Below are 15,106 nucleotides of genomic sequence, written 5' to 3'. Positions count from 1 at the left end.
TATATATAATTATTCAAATGAAAGTGAAGACATTCTTTTAAGAACACTACAAATAAATGAAGTACCCAGTGTGTCAGAGTTTTTAATGGGACCTTTCTTATAATTAAAACAGATTTGTTCATTTGAGAGAAATGAAGAAAAAAACCAATATGCAGAGTTGAAAGATTTTATAGAGCATCATGAAATAAATGTCAGAAACAGTCATTTATATATGCTCCACACATGCTAATATACACATGAGTAGTATGAGATGCATATATCAAATATTGTGACATTTATTTTAGGAAGCACTGTAAAACTTTCGACTCTGGTCATAACATTCACTTTGAACTTTATCTCAATGATAGTGCCATTGCTGAATGGAAAAATAGCAGACAAACTGTTGCTTATATTTTCCGTTTCTATTACATTATGGTTACATGAAGTTGTGTGTTTCTGCATAGTAACATTATCCCTTGTCAGGTGCATATCAAATACAATGACACCAAAACAAATGAAACATAAATATGTAAATTCTTTCTTGCTACTTCATCAAATCCCAAAGTATATCTGCAACAAAAAATGAAATTGAAATATTGATAGAAAACATGCCCTATGAACCACAGTATATTAAATGGATAAAAAATTGCATTTAAGTCATATTGTGAAAGTTATTTTCAACATCTAATGATGTAAATATTTTACAATTTATTAAAAAATAAGAAGTTCCAGGTAAACTTTATAAAACAGAACTATAACACCTTCACATTTTTGCATTATTTCATTTTTAAAAATAAATCTATTTTGAGTTATAAGAAATGGCAAACATTGCAAGGTATTAAATATTTAGTAACTTATTTTTATTAAATGGTTAAAAACTTAACTTTAAGAATTAGTCTCCTCTCCAAAAAAAAAGGTACAAATTAATTATATATTTCTATTTTTAAATTTTATTTTTTTGGTGACAGCCAGAGAGAGAGAGAAAGACAGATAGAGGGACAGACAGGGAAAGACAGACAGGAAGGGAGAGAGATGAGAAGCAACAATTCTTCGCTGCAGCACCTTAGTTGTTTATTAATTGCTTTCTCATATGTGCCTTGACCTGAGGGGCTGCAGTAGAGTGAGTAACCTCTTGCTCAAGCGAGCAATTTTTGAGCTCAAGCCAGTGACCATGGGGTCATGTCTATGATCCCACGCTGAAGCCAGCAACCCTGCGCTCAAACTGGTGAGCCTGCGTTCAAGCCAGTGACCTCAGGGTTTCAAACCAGGGTCCTCTGCATCCCAGGCCAAGGCTCTATATCCACTGCACCACCTACACATTTCTTATTAGCTAAATTGATTTATGACTATTTCCAGCTTAACTGAAAAAAAGTAGTTTTTAGGGTATATGCCAAAAGAAAACTGAAATTTATAACAAAATTCCTACAGCTGGACTAACTTCTGTGGTGGTGACATGACTAGAAATCTATAATTACCCGGATGCTTTATATTTATTCTGTCCAAGCTACTTGCTCATCTTTACTTTCTTTGAGCATAATACAGTATCCTGATTCAAAAGAAAAGATATTTGGTGCTATTCAGGGATTAGTAGAGGTTTAAATGTTAATACTCTGCAATACTATTTCTTCTGAAGAATTCTCATTTAAATTCTTACAGGGGACCTCTGAGTATATGTTGTGTTTAAAAAGGGCATTTGTGGAAAAAATACTATCTTGGGAATGCAAAATGCAACACGGCACAGTAATCTTTGAACATTACAGCACTCTACCTTCTACTGTATTCTGAATGCAGCAGGGAGTAAATACTGCCTACTGGTTATATTTTACTTAAGCAAATATTTATCAGAGGGTAAAATATAACTTATTAATTTTAAATTATTTTTCTGTATAAAATAAAATATAATTTTAGTATTGGTAAAAGGAGAGATCAACTTTCTGCATAATATACAAGGTAAGAAATTGCAAGTAAGATTACTTTTAAGCAGATTAAAAGCTAGCTCGCTCTCTCTTTCTCCTTCCCTCCTTCTCTTTCTTCTTTCTTTGTCTTATTAGTATTTGAGTCAGTTTTTTATGATTATTAATTTTAATGGGGTGACATTGATCAATATTGGTACCTAGGTTCAGAGAAAACATCTCCAGGTTACTTTGACATTTGATTATGTTGCGTATCCATCACCAGAAGTCAAATTGTCTTCCGTCACCTTCTATCTGCTTTTCTTTGTGCCCCTCCCCTCCCCCCTCCTCCCTTTCTTTTTCCCCCCACCCCCGGAACTGCCTTTCTTTCCTTATTGCCTTCCTTCCTTTCTTTTACTTCCTTCTTGTTATTGTTTGTTTTCTCATGCTTTGGTATTATAAACAGAAGCATATTACCTTAATTCAAGCAGAAATCTTCTCTGTAAGAGAGGCCTATTTATATTGTACATGGATTTGAAAAAAGAGAAAAGAAAACCATGACTGTTTAATTTTCATTTAATTCTTGTTTTTAGTTTTCTGAAAACGAGTTACATTTTTTTTTGCCATTGTGGTTTGGAAAATGAAAATTCATAGAGAATATAGTAATCCTCTCAGCTCCTCCGTGGTTTGTTTTCAGAAACTAATGTTAACTCTAAACTGAGATTAATACATTCTCTAAACAGCAGCAATAGTTTGACATCTTGGCAGTTTTAGGGTTCTTAGATAAATTAGACTGAAGCTTAAGGCTATTGTTTTTGTCTTTAATAGAATGAATACCAAATGGTGCAAACCAATTTATTTCTAGAAAACACGTGGGTTGCTGGGGCGGCTGTGATTCTCTGTACTCCCAATTACATTACATTGTTTGGGTCATCAATTCTAGTACAGTCTCCAATAGATAGAGTGTGTAATTTTGGATTTTAAAATTATATTTTTATATATTTTTTTATTTTTTTACAGTTATTAAATCAAGCTCTGATACACACCCACACCCACATTTTTTTGGTGACAGAGACAGAGAGAGAGACAGATAGGGCCAGACAGGCAGAAAGGGAGAGAGATGAGAAGCATCAGTTCTTTGTTGCAGTTTATTAGTTGTTCATTGATTGTTTTCTCATATGTGCCTTGACCGGGGGGCTCCAGCAGAGTGAGTGACCCCTTGTTCAAGCCAGCGACCTTGGTCTCAAGCCAACGACCTTGGACTTCAAGCCATCGACCTTTGGGCTCAAGTCAGAGACCATTGGGTTATGTCTATGATCCCACGCTCAAGCCAGCAACCTCACATTCAAGCTGATGAGCCAGCAACCTCAGGTCCTCTATGAACCTGGGTCCTCTAGGTCCCAGTCTGACACTTGGGTCAATTTTATTAAAGAAATATTTTACATGATTTACTTTTCACCAATCTGTTCTGGCATGTTTCTAATGATACCAGAATCACCTGAATCCATGGCAGCCAGTGTGCACACTCTGTCGTGTTTTCCACAGAGGGTGCCCAAGTCAATATTATTGCCACTGTAGTGATGGATGCCAGTCTTGGCTAGCATGGCGTAGTACTTTGTTTCAGGATTCCTCAAGGCCGTACCGCTGTTGGCGAGGATGACCAGGGTTGCTTTGCCTTGTCTGATCATTTTAAGAGTCTGCTTATATCCCACCACATATTTTGCACTTTTCACACCAAGTTGGAGCCTAAAGTTAATAGCCTCCAGTGACTTCTTCTTCTTTTTGGCCATAATCTTCCTGCCTTAGGAGTGGAAAGGCCCCCAACCAAGAGTAGCCGCCCAGATGCCCCAAGGGAAAAGAAGCTATTTTTTTTTATAATTTATAAATAAGGACACAAATGATCAATGTGGTTAATATGCATTTCTGAGGTCAAAAATATGGTTAATGACAAAATTAACTTAATATAAAATTTCTTGGCACTTAATCTAGTATATTTTTTTATCTGCACTCTTAAAATCCTTTTCTGTTCTTACATTAGCTGTAGAAATGAAGAATGGTCCATGAAAGCCAGTAGCTCTCAGCTTTACTCTAAAAACATTCTCTTTGCTGGAAGAACATTAATTTTAATAACCCAAGTGACAGAGTCTTTGAGTGACTGTTCACCCACCACAGACAGCACAGTAATGCTCAAAAGATCCATGGACTTTCAAATAAAATAACTACTTATTTGATCCTCTGTAATGGTACTTATAAGTTATGAAATGATGTTTAGAAAAAACTACCATGTGCCAATTTATTAACAGCAAATGATGTGTATCCCTGACCAATAGAAATAGTAGCTTTTGTTTTCTTCTACATTTTTTTTCCTTTCACACCACTCCCAAAGAGGAGCACAGTATTTTTTTTTCAATACAAAATCTTCTTGTCCTATTATTACCAAGGCTTATGTTCCCACTGGGTCTAACAGATATGCCTTTGCAATTATCAGAGGAGGGAGAACTCTACCTCATCAATTACTCTACTTACATATGTGGCACATGAGAAAAAAAGTTAATCAGATGTTCTGAATGAAAATGTGGGTACTAAGGAGTAATGGCAGAAACATCCAGCATAGAAATAGAATTTGTCTGATAATAAAACTCAAATGAAAATAAATATTTTGAGTTACCTTTGAATCCCATAACTTAAAATGGAATAATGACTATGTTAGTAATAGCATATAAATTACAAGCAAGAGAAAAAAAGAGCAGAGTAAAACTAAGTTAACACATGAAATGATTTTTTGCCTTTTCTCACCACTTAAGCTTTTGACATCTTGTGAAAAAGCAGTCAACAATTGGAGACCTTGATATTAATCCCAAAAGGCATGATGATGTCTCTTTCAGAGTAATGCCTGATATAACACACAGTGTTCCAAAGGTCAGTTTAACAATGAAATATGACTGTTGTCACCAGGGAACATGAAGACAATAGAGTTGACATTGATGAAGAGCAAATGTTGTATGTCACTGGAACCTTGACCAAAAATTGCCTAAATAAAATACATGGCCATCTTGAGTTATTTTATTTTTATTATTTATTTTAGGATTTAAAGCAGTGGTAGTCAACCTGGTCCCTACCACCCACTAGTGGGCATTCAAATTTTCATGGTGGGTGATAGCGGAGCAACCAAAGTATAAATAAAAAGACAGATTTAACTATAGTAAGTTGTTTTATAAAGATTTATCCTGTCAAACTTAACAAAAATCCGACATAAAGTACTTGGTAAGTAATTATTATTATATGCTTTAACTTGCTGTAATTCTGCTTTATAAATTTTATAAAGTAAAGTTACTTCCCTACTTTATAAATCACCATTACTGTGGAACCGGTGGGCAGTTAGAAAATTTTACTACTAACAGAGATATAAAAGTGGGTGGCAGGTATGAAAAGGTTGACTACCATTTTATTTTTTATTATTTTTATTGATTTTAACTTGTTGTGTTTACATAGTTACAAGTGTACCCCTGAGTATATTTCCCTCCTTTCTCCTTTGTTCTCCTTGATACCACCTTTGCTTCCACTCCCCCCACTGCTTTCTCCCTTTTCCTCTGTAATTTACTATCCTGCCCTCTCTCTCTGTGTGTTATGTTTATATACTTTCACTAATATCTTTCCTTTCTTTGATCTCCTCCTCTCTTTCCTTTTCCCTCTGGACTCTTTGACCCTTTCTTTGCCTCTCTTCCATTCCTCAGTTCTCATTGTTCATTGGACTCCTCATGTGAGTGAAGTCATATGATATTTTTCTTTCTCTGCCTGGCTTATTTTGCTTAGCATAATAGACTCCAGGTCCATCCATGTTGCAGCACAGGGTAAGATTTCCTTCTTTTTCATGGCTGTGTAGTATTCCATTGTGTATATGTACCACAACTTTTTGATCCACTCATCTACTGATGGATACTTGGGCGTTTCCAGATCTTGGCTATTGTAAACAATGCTGCTATAAACATGGGGGTGCATTTCTTCTTTTGAATCGGTGATTTATTATTCTTAGGATATATTTCTAGAAGTGGGATAGCTGGGTTAAAAAGGCAGTTCTATTTTTATTTTTTATTATTTTTTTAATATTTTAAAATTTATTTATTCATTTTTTAGAGAGTAGAGTGAGAGAGAGAGAGAGAAAGAAAGGGGGGAAGAGCAGAAAATATCAACTTCCATATGTGCCTTGACCAGACAAGTGCAGGGTTTTGAACCGGCAACCTCAGTGTTCCAGGTTGATAATTTATCCATTGTGCCACCACAAGTCAGGTGCAGTTTTATTTTTAATTTTTGAAGAATCTCTATACAGTTTTCCACAGTGGCTGCACCAGTCTGCATTCCCACCAGCAGTGCAGGAGGGTTCCCTTTTCTCCGCACCCTCAGTGGCCATCTTAAGTTACTTTTAAATTTTTCTATTGTACTGTGTCTTGCATTCATAAATCAAACCTAATAAGAACATTAAAGAGTAATGATATGAAATACAGTAACAATAATGAGTCAGATTTTTCCTAATCAAGGTATATTGCCATGAATTGTTTGTGTTTTTAAGGACCATGCAAAAAAATGTTTGTAATTTAAACAGTTGATGAGTATGCTTTATAAAATTTTCAGCATTGTGCCTTTCACACAACAGGTGCTCAAAACTACAAATAGAGAACAAATAAATTCTTATTCTGAACCTGTGCTCTGACCTTTCGTATGGCACCAAATTAATGTTCAAGTCTGTACTAACACACCAATCTGAACAAGTTATCCATTTATACTTTCCACATCTTTTTTCTTTTTCACAGCTCTGTAATTTGGTTCTCTTCAAAGCACCCAGTTCTCTTCTGTATTTTGCCTACCTAAATAGTAGCTACTCTCCCAGTCTTTGCTCAAAACTCATCTCATCTGGTGTCTTAAATTTCCTCTGTCTCTTCAAAACTGAGATTTCAGACTAGCTCTGTCTCAATCAAGTTTGTCATGGAATGAACTCATTTTTTGAAACACTTACCTTTCATATGGGCCTCACTGTTTGTAATATGTGTCCTTCAATGATTGCTCTTTTACTGTAGGATAAGATATACAGAAGCTGTATAATATGTATGTAAACAGTGAGTTTTATTAGTAAATAGTGACCATTCACTAAACCCTCATGCTTTAAAGTACTTTGTGGCAACTGAACATGCCAGGGAAACACAGAAGACTGTAGTGTAGGGTCTGTATGTGGTGAACCAGTAAGTGGAAGCTTTAACCTGTCTGCGATAATGACCTACTTGATATTCTGATCATTGGAACTCATTAAGGAAGTCTGCAGTAACACTCTTGGTGTCAAGAGTTTTTAATTCAATTTTTTAAAAAAATATACAAATTATAGAGAAAAAAAGAAAAATTATACTAGTGCTGAATGTTATAAGCCTTAGGCACCATCTTTTGCAACTTATTTGATATTTGATTCCATTGCCATGGAGTTAGGTACTTTGCTACTTTTGTTGTCTTCTCACAGATTTCTAGAACATCAAATTGGGGAAAAAACACAAGTAGCAACTTTACTTATTTCCTCTCCTAGTATTTCCAAACTTGTACAATAGAAGACTTGCAATTCATAATCTAGTAATGCAAAAATATGCTACATGTACAACTATGTTTAAGAAATAGTGCACACACCATCCCTCTCTTAAAGATTCATAACATCTATGTAGACATGAAGGGTTCTGAAGACATGCAGAGTCAGACACATGGTTGATCGAGACACTATACCATATCTTTTGCAATATTAACCCATTTAAACTTAGAACAAACCTAGGAGAACTACTGTTATTATCCCCATCATGTATAAAGAATGAAATTAAGTAAATTTTTGAAGATAACAAATCTAGGACAAGGTAGAGCTTGGATTTGTACCCAGGGCCTCTGGCTCCAGAGTACATTCTCTTACTCGCTATGTTATTTCACATCTAAACCAACCTGCAATTTACTGTGTGCTCCTTCCATAGACTAATAGCTTGAAATGTAAAGCAGTATTGCCAATATTGGAAGCGAAATTTTCTTGCAATTTATAATAGAAATGATTATTATTAGGTTACTTCTTCATAACAAAATAGAAAGAAGAAACAGGGATAACTATTGTACAATAGTAGCCTACAGATGAGATATAGATTGGTTGTAGGTTTGTGATTTAAGAAATAAATCAGAGTTTGTCAGCATTGGCCCTACACCAAAATAGGGCAACAATCGGCCAGAAAAGGAGATCCAAATTTAGGGTGTTTTTTTTTTTTTTTGTAGTAACTTTATTTTTTTTTACCTGGTTTACTACACCCAAGATTCCAGACACATACATGTATATATATATATATATACATATATATATGTATATGTATGTGTATATATATATATATATATATATATATATATATATATACATAACAACAATGTCTTAAAACAATCCTCATGCTAGATTTAACTGGAAGATCACTATATTTGAACAAATTTATTTTATCTTCTTTATCTATCACTTAATCTTTCATTAAAGCCTTTCCTGACAAACTCAAAATAGAGTGAACTCTATTAGGTTAATGAACTTATTTTCATGTTTGTTTCTAGCAGTTTCTTGTAAATACAGTTTCTATATCCAGATTTTTATGTAAAAGAAAAGCAAAAGGCATTACTTAACCCTCAGTAGCAAGTGTAATATTGTGCTTAATTAAGTAAATGATTTTAGTTTTTTACACTGCATCTATTATAAACTACTTTGGGAAATGCTTAATTCTATTTCAAAAAGGTACTGCCATGTTTCTTTGGGTTAATCAATGCAAATTCCACCACTTAAAAATACTGAGTAGTTCCTTATAACTGGATGAGAAAATGAATCTGTTGTTGTAAACAGACACCTCTAGTGAGCATGGTTTTGCATGCACACCCTAGATAAAAACATGAAAGCATGACATATTTATATTGTCAATTTTGATATTTTCATCCTTTATCAAAATTAGTCTCTATAAAATAAATTATTTTAACATTGCTTTTAATTATGTTCTCTGATCTAACTTTCTTAAACTATATAGATGTCACAACTAGATAAAACATAGACCAATGAGCTCAATGATATTTTTCTTTATAAAATAAATTTTGAGATAGACAGAGAAAGATATTTAATATAGTACATGCCAGCCTACTGCTGTCATGAATGACAGATTTCTGGTGCCATGAGACTCTCTGGGAATTACAGCCATGTCAAGGCTCCAGGTTGCAGAACATCAAATAAAATGGCCCTTCAAGGTGAATCACTCAACAAGTCAGTAGGTAAGGTTTGGCACTCCAAGATTTTACTCAGAGAAACCTACTATCATGTAATTGCCTGCCACCATCACTGACTATTTTGGTGAAATAGAAAATTTTCCAATTGAAGGGGGTAGGAGGGTGGGCATGTAGAGATCAATAGTACTGTGCTACTCACAAAAACAGACACAAAACCAGCATCTCTTGTTTGTAATCAGTAAGCATCCTCTTATTATCAGGTACTCAATAGACATTTGCTGTTTTTAAAGTCAAATACAATCAGAGGAAGAGAAAAGGAATTGCTTCAAAAAGTGAACACACCAACCTCCTGCATTGTGAAATTAATCCATCTCCCCAGCTTTTGACTGTCTAAAACTACATGGAGAAACTGCCACAATTATGTCATCAGCAAGGCTACGTGTACTGACTGACTGATTTATCAAACATGTACGTGATGGGGACTAGCACTCTGGTTTCACCGGCAGCTCTTGCAAGATCATTCTAAATGAGTTCGACAGCCAGCACATGTCTTACTAAGTCAACTAACACATGATTAATTGAAAAGGTAGTGAGGGCGCCACTGCTGCTTTTACCTTTAGCTTGGAGACAAAGGTCCGTTGGAAGAAGAACCACAGTCCATATTCATTCCTAGTGGCTACATGGTTTTCCAGTCACTGGGGTCCATTGCCCGTTTACTGCATGAATTTGAAAATTCAGGATAGAAAATGTGATAAAACAAGCATTTCTGTAATCACGTTAGCTCTAAGACTCTTTCACTTGGAGACAATTGCCATCCATCACATCATCCCTTAATTTCCTTAGTGTTTACTTTAGTAATTTCCAAAACAAACAGAGGGGTGTTACTTTTAAAAATTATATCTTGGGGTATTTGAAATGGAAGTGTGGTAAAATCAGCATTTGTCACATTACAGGAACAATATACATAGGGGGAAGAAACAACAAACATATCCTAGCACAACATGAAAATGACTAAAGTGTTCTAAAGGCAGAACATAAAAATAAGATCACATTTCCCTACAATTCTGTTCAAAATATGAGAACCTCTGAAATCTGGTGAATGGAAGTTGGCATATGTATATATAATTAAACCATAAGCTCTCTACTGTGACTAATATCTAACCTAAACCATAATGCTTGGTAATATGCCTTCAAAAGACTTACCCTTGAATCTTTGGGATCAAAGAAAAGATGAGAGAAATTACATCATTACCAGTTAGTATATGTCTTAATGAATGTTCTTAATTAAAACAAGCATAACTTTATGTTTACCTCTAGCTATTCTCCTGGTCTGCCCATCCATGCATCCATCCATCCATCCATCCATCCATCCATCCATCCATCCATCCATTTTTACCACAAAGAGTTTAAAATATTTTTTGGAATTAGAAATTCTGAAAGTGTGTCAGTTGGGTCTTCAGATGCCAAATGTAAAGAGAATTGCACTCTATTTATTAAGGGAAAGACAGGAGAGGGTCAGCAGTTGTCAGGGAAAGCCCTTGCCATGGTACAATATGGCACCTATGCAAAGAAAGTAGATGGAAAGGAAGATTGACAAGAAGAGTCTCTTTCTGTGAAGCTGCACTGAAGGGTTCTTGACAAGCCCAAGGGAGCTTCAGCAAAATGATTTCCTATAAAGCACTTGCAGTAGGCAGAAATGACCAGATCCTGGCATCATTATATTTAACCATTGCCTAGTGGCTGCTTGAGAAAAATGTGAAAGGCCTTTGCTCAAATACTTTGGTAGGTCGTGAAAGTCACCTGCTGTATAGTGTCAGATAACTTTACCCATTACAGCTGATAGGTAAGTTGTTTTATGAATGGAGATTTTACATATCTTCAAGACTACCACAAAGAGGCACTGGAGATAAAATAGATCTAGATCTGCTAAGGCATAAGATATAATCCTTTCTCTGCTAAGGTAAAGACAGCTGAAAGTAAATAACTGAGTTTAAGTGAGATGAGTATTAATACAAGAATGATACTGCAAAGCATTCATGTCTAATTGTGCTGAAGAAAATGGGCTATTCAAGCCTTCCTGTCCGAAAGACAAAGTAAATTTAATGAGAATGGATGATAAGTGTTACAAATTGACCAGATAGAACAGGCAACACCAGAGTCATCTACTGTTTCTTGAAGAAAAATATTCAAAGGTCTACATTTACATGATCTCTATTTCCTTTATTCCTTTTCTGAGTTTTGCTCTTCTCATTACTGTGTACCCAGTATAGAGTTCATGAATTTCCTCATTTAATATGCCTATGAAACATTTTCTAGCTATGCTGAGACTCCTAAAGATCTCTAGTAACACAAATGATGAATACTATGTTTTATTTTATTATTAACATTGATTTCTTTAAATGCTTGTCAATCACTCAATAGAGGAAAGTTGAAAAAAACTTCTAAAGCACTATCAATAAATTATTATATTTTCTCAGTTTCAATAAATTTCACAAGCTTTCTAAGGCTCCTTTGTATTCAGTTATGCACAATTTTTGTGCCCTTCCCTCCCCAGGACATGCTAGATTCTCTTTCCACCTTTGAACATGATATTATTTCAAATCTAATTTTGTACTCCTTATATGATATAGGCCATAATTCTTTATTTTATTCAAAATTCCATTTGAATAACTTTCTCCTAGAATAATCTTTCTAATGGTGGTCATTCTCTGAAGCTAAATGAAAGAAAAAATCTTTTAGTACACAATTCAAATGCTCCTTCTCCATGAAGAATTTACTTTTCTTCTTTGGTAAGACAGTGTTTGCATTTCTGACTACCTCTCTGTTGCATTTTTACTAATACTGTTTAATACCTCTTACTTTATAATGTAATTATTCATACCTATAACAATACTCACTCTAAGTACACAGAATACTTTGGTTTATAAGACCCTTTTATATACATCTCATTTTATATCTAGAACAACTCTATAAAGAGACAGTATACTATCCTTATTATCTCAGTGGATTGGTCAGTTGGTAGATCCCAAAATTATTAAGTAGCAAAATTAAGAATTAAACTGATGTTTTAGGACTAAATTAAATAAACTTTCTTTAACAACTTTTTGCTATAAACCTTTTTAGGTCAAAATTGATATCTGTGAATATTATATAAATTTCCATGTAATCACTATTCAATAAAAAAATAAGTAAAGAAATACATAGGACCCAACTTATACATATCATTTAAATGCATCTCTCACAACTAGCAGAGAACTAGACTCATTTTCTCCATTTAACCATGTTTTACTTGGTATTTGCCCATTATTTACTTCTGTTAGTCATCCTAAGAAATATATGCATGCATAATTTTTTTGTTTACAAAGTCCTAGTGTAGTGATCAAAGGCAAGAAGTAGTTATTTTAGTGATGATGGTTTTTTTTCAGGTGTCTTTGCCATCTATTCTGTTATTTCAAAACACAAGAGCGATCATTTACATTGTTAGCCTCCTTCAGTAAAGGAAGAATAGCCCTTGAAAGCTGAAATATTATTTTCTCAACAAAATGTATCTCCTGAATTATAAATTGTAATTATAAATTTATAAATTTTAAAAAATTTTCTAAAAATTACAAATCCATATATCATCATAGAATACTAAAAGTGAAATACTAAATCAATTCTTAATAAACATTATTTTCACAGCAATATGCATTAAAAAAGTATATTCAGGCCCTGGCCAGTTGGCTCAGTGGTAGAGCATCGGCCTGGCATGCAGGAGTCCTGGGTTCGATTCCTGGCCAGTGCACACAGGAGAAGCACCCATCTGCTTTTCCACCCCTCCCTCTCTCCTTCCTCTCTGTTTCTCTCTCTCTCTCCCGCAGCTGAGGCTCCACTGGAGCAAAGTTGGCCCGGGCGCTGAGGATGGCTGGCATGGCCTCTGCCTCAGGCGCTAGAATGGCTCTGGTTGCAACAGAGCAATGCCCTGGATGGGCAGAGCATCGCCCCCTGGTGGGCATGCTGGTTGGATCCTGGTCGGGTGCATACGGGAGTCTGACTGCCTCCCCATTTCCAACTTCAGAAAAATACAAAAAAAAAAGCATATTCACTGAAAAATGCATTGTGAATTTTGTCTGATTATTTGTTCTTTGCTGATAATACTTTCTAGTACCTGCAAATTCATTTAATAAATTTATTTTTCATAAAACACTTTCAAAATTAAGTGCATAAGATACCAAAAATAATTTATTTAATAATCCATATAACAAAAAGTATCATTGCTTATGATTTATGCATATAAATTAATATACATTATCTCAACATTGTTTTGAGTCAAGATGGTGAAAATTAAAGCAAAATGTGTTTATTTTATGATAAAATTTTCAAAATAGTGTTAAACTTAATTGTTCTGTGCATTCATGCTTTATATTCTTTATGTAGGTCAAGAAAAGGAGTGTGGAACTAAAAAAGTCTGGTTTTACATTTTATTTCAGTGCAAATGTGTTCAGACCATTTTTGAACAGTGTTATCTTACAGAAAATTTCCAGATCTTTAAGTGACACACACCTAGAGTTTTGTTCACTTCCGAAATAAAAGCCTTTTTCCCCCCAAGTGGCTTAAAAGGTTTTAGATGGGTGGTACCAGATGTCAGCAGTTCCAATCTTTTTAGTGCAACTCTAATAGAGAACAGCTTAGTGATTACTGCTGTGGAATTTAACCTTCAGGTCACCGATTCAATCCCTTGGTGCTGCTGGCCTTTAATAATAATAGATCTCCCCTACACACATACAACACAAACACACACACACACACACACACACACACACCACATATATGCACAAAGGGGACTGGTAGTGAAGGCAGTGTATTATAAGAACGTAAAAATAAAGTTTTCTTGAGAAGATTTACAAAGAAGAAAAGTAAGTGCCATTTAATATTCTTATATAAAAGTGTTAATGGGTATAATAATGTAAGGTTTGATATCTCAGAAATAGTGTGTGACACTATAGAATAATGTACTGGATTTTGAATTTTCTTAATATTCTTTCACAAGGATTTAAGAAAATAAGTTTCCACTTATTTATACCAATTAGCCTTTGATGTGGCGCTATTCTGGAAAAGAGGGTGAAAAGTTAAAATGAACGAAACCCTGAAGATACAATGTGAAGTTTCAGTGGATATTGTCCTTCCCTCTGCGTCAGAAAAACAGCGATCTTTTTAAGGCACTTTTTGCTTGTGAATGAGTTGGGTTTCACCTCAGCATGAAGCCAAGCTATGCATCTACACAAACTAATATAGCAAGAACACTGTGCTTTTTAAAGAGCTATCTCAGGTTGCAGAGGAAATTGTAAGTCCCTCAGTAATGACATTTCAGCATGGAAGACCTAATCAGAAAGGCCTTTGCTTATGTTTAAAAAAAAAATGTTTCAAAAAAATCTTATGATCTAGAAAAAAAATGAAAGATAAAAACAAAAAGAAAGAAACAGCAGTAAGTATTGTGATTGCGTTGACTGACAACTTCATCTGTACTAACAGGGGCTCTTGTCAAGAAGTTAATTTATTTAAAAGTATTTTAAATCAAGGACACTAATATTACAGTCATTATTATTATATATTTTTTGGCAGAAACAGAGGTTTCCAGTAGTAAAATAACTTGCTAAATGTCATATAGTCAGAACATAGAAAAGTTCAAGGCAAGGTTCCAGTTTAGCTACATCTAATGCTAACTTGCAACCACAGTGTACACTGAAAATGTTCATTAAAGATGAGCTGAAGAAAAGTGACTACCAAGCCTTTCAGCATGTATCCAATGAGGATGGCGTGATGTTTCAGAAGTGTTATTTCCATGAAGAAAACAAAAGAAAGGCTACATACAGGTCCAAGTAGAGTCGTATTAACCTGAATGACTCAATCAATAGGATATAAGCAACGTTTAGCCTTTAAATTATCAATCAGCATTTCATAGTATTGTTTTTAGTTCAGTGACTTATATTCATCATTGTTCT

The 15,106-nt window shown here is 34.5% G+C and overlaps 1 pseudogene; it reads right to left on the bottom strand.

Moving 5' to 3' along the window:
• Positions 1–3,319: 3,319 nt before the first annotated feature.
• Positions 3,320–3,661, bottom strand: LOC136406025 (large ribosomal subunit protein eL30 pseudogene; annotated as a pseudogene).
• Between the last annotated feature and the right edge of the window lie 11,445 nt (positions 3,662–15,106).

Source organism: Saccopteryx leptura, chromosome 5, assembly GCF_036850995.1.
Source record: "Saccopteryx leptura isolate mSacLep1 chromosome 5, mSacLep1_pri_phased_curated, whole genome shotgun sequence".
NCBI lineage: Eukaryota > Metazoa > Chordata > Mammalia > Chiroptera > Emballonuridae > Saccopteryx > Saccopteryx leptura.
This window is presented reverse-complemented; position numbering and strand designations above follow the sequence as displayed.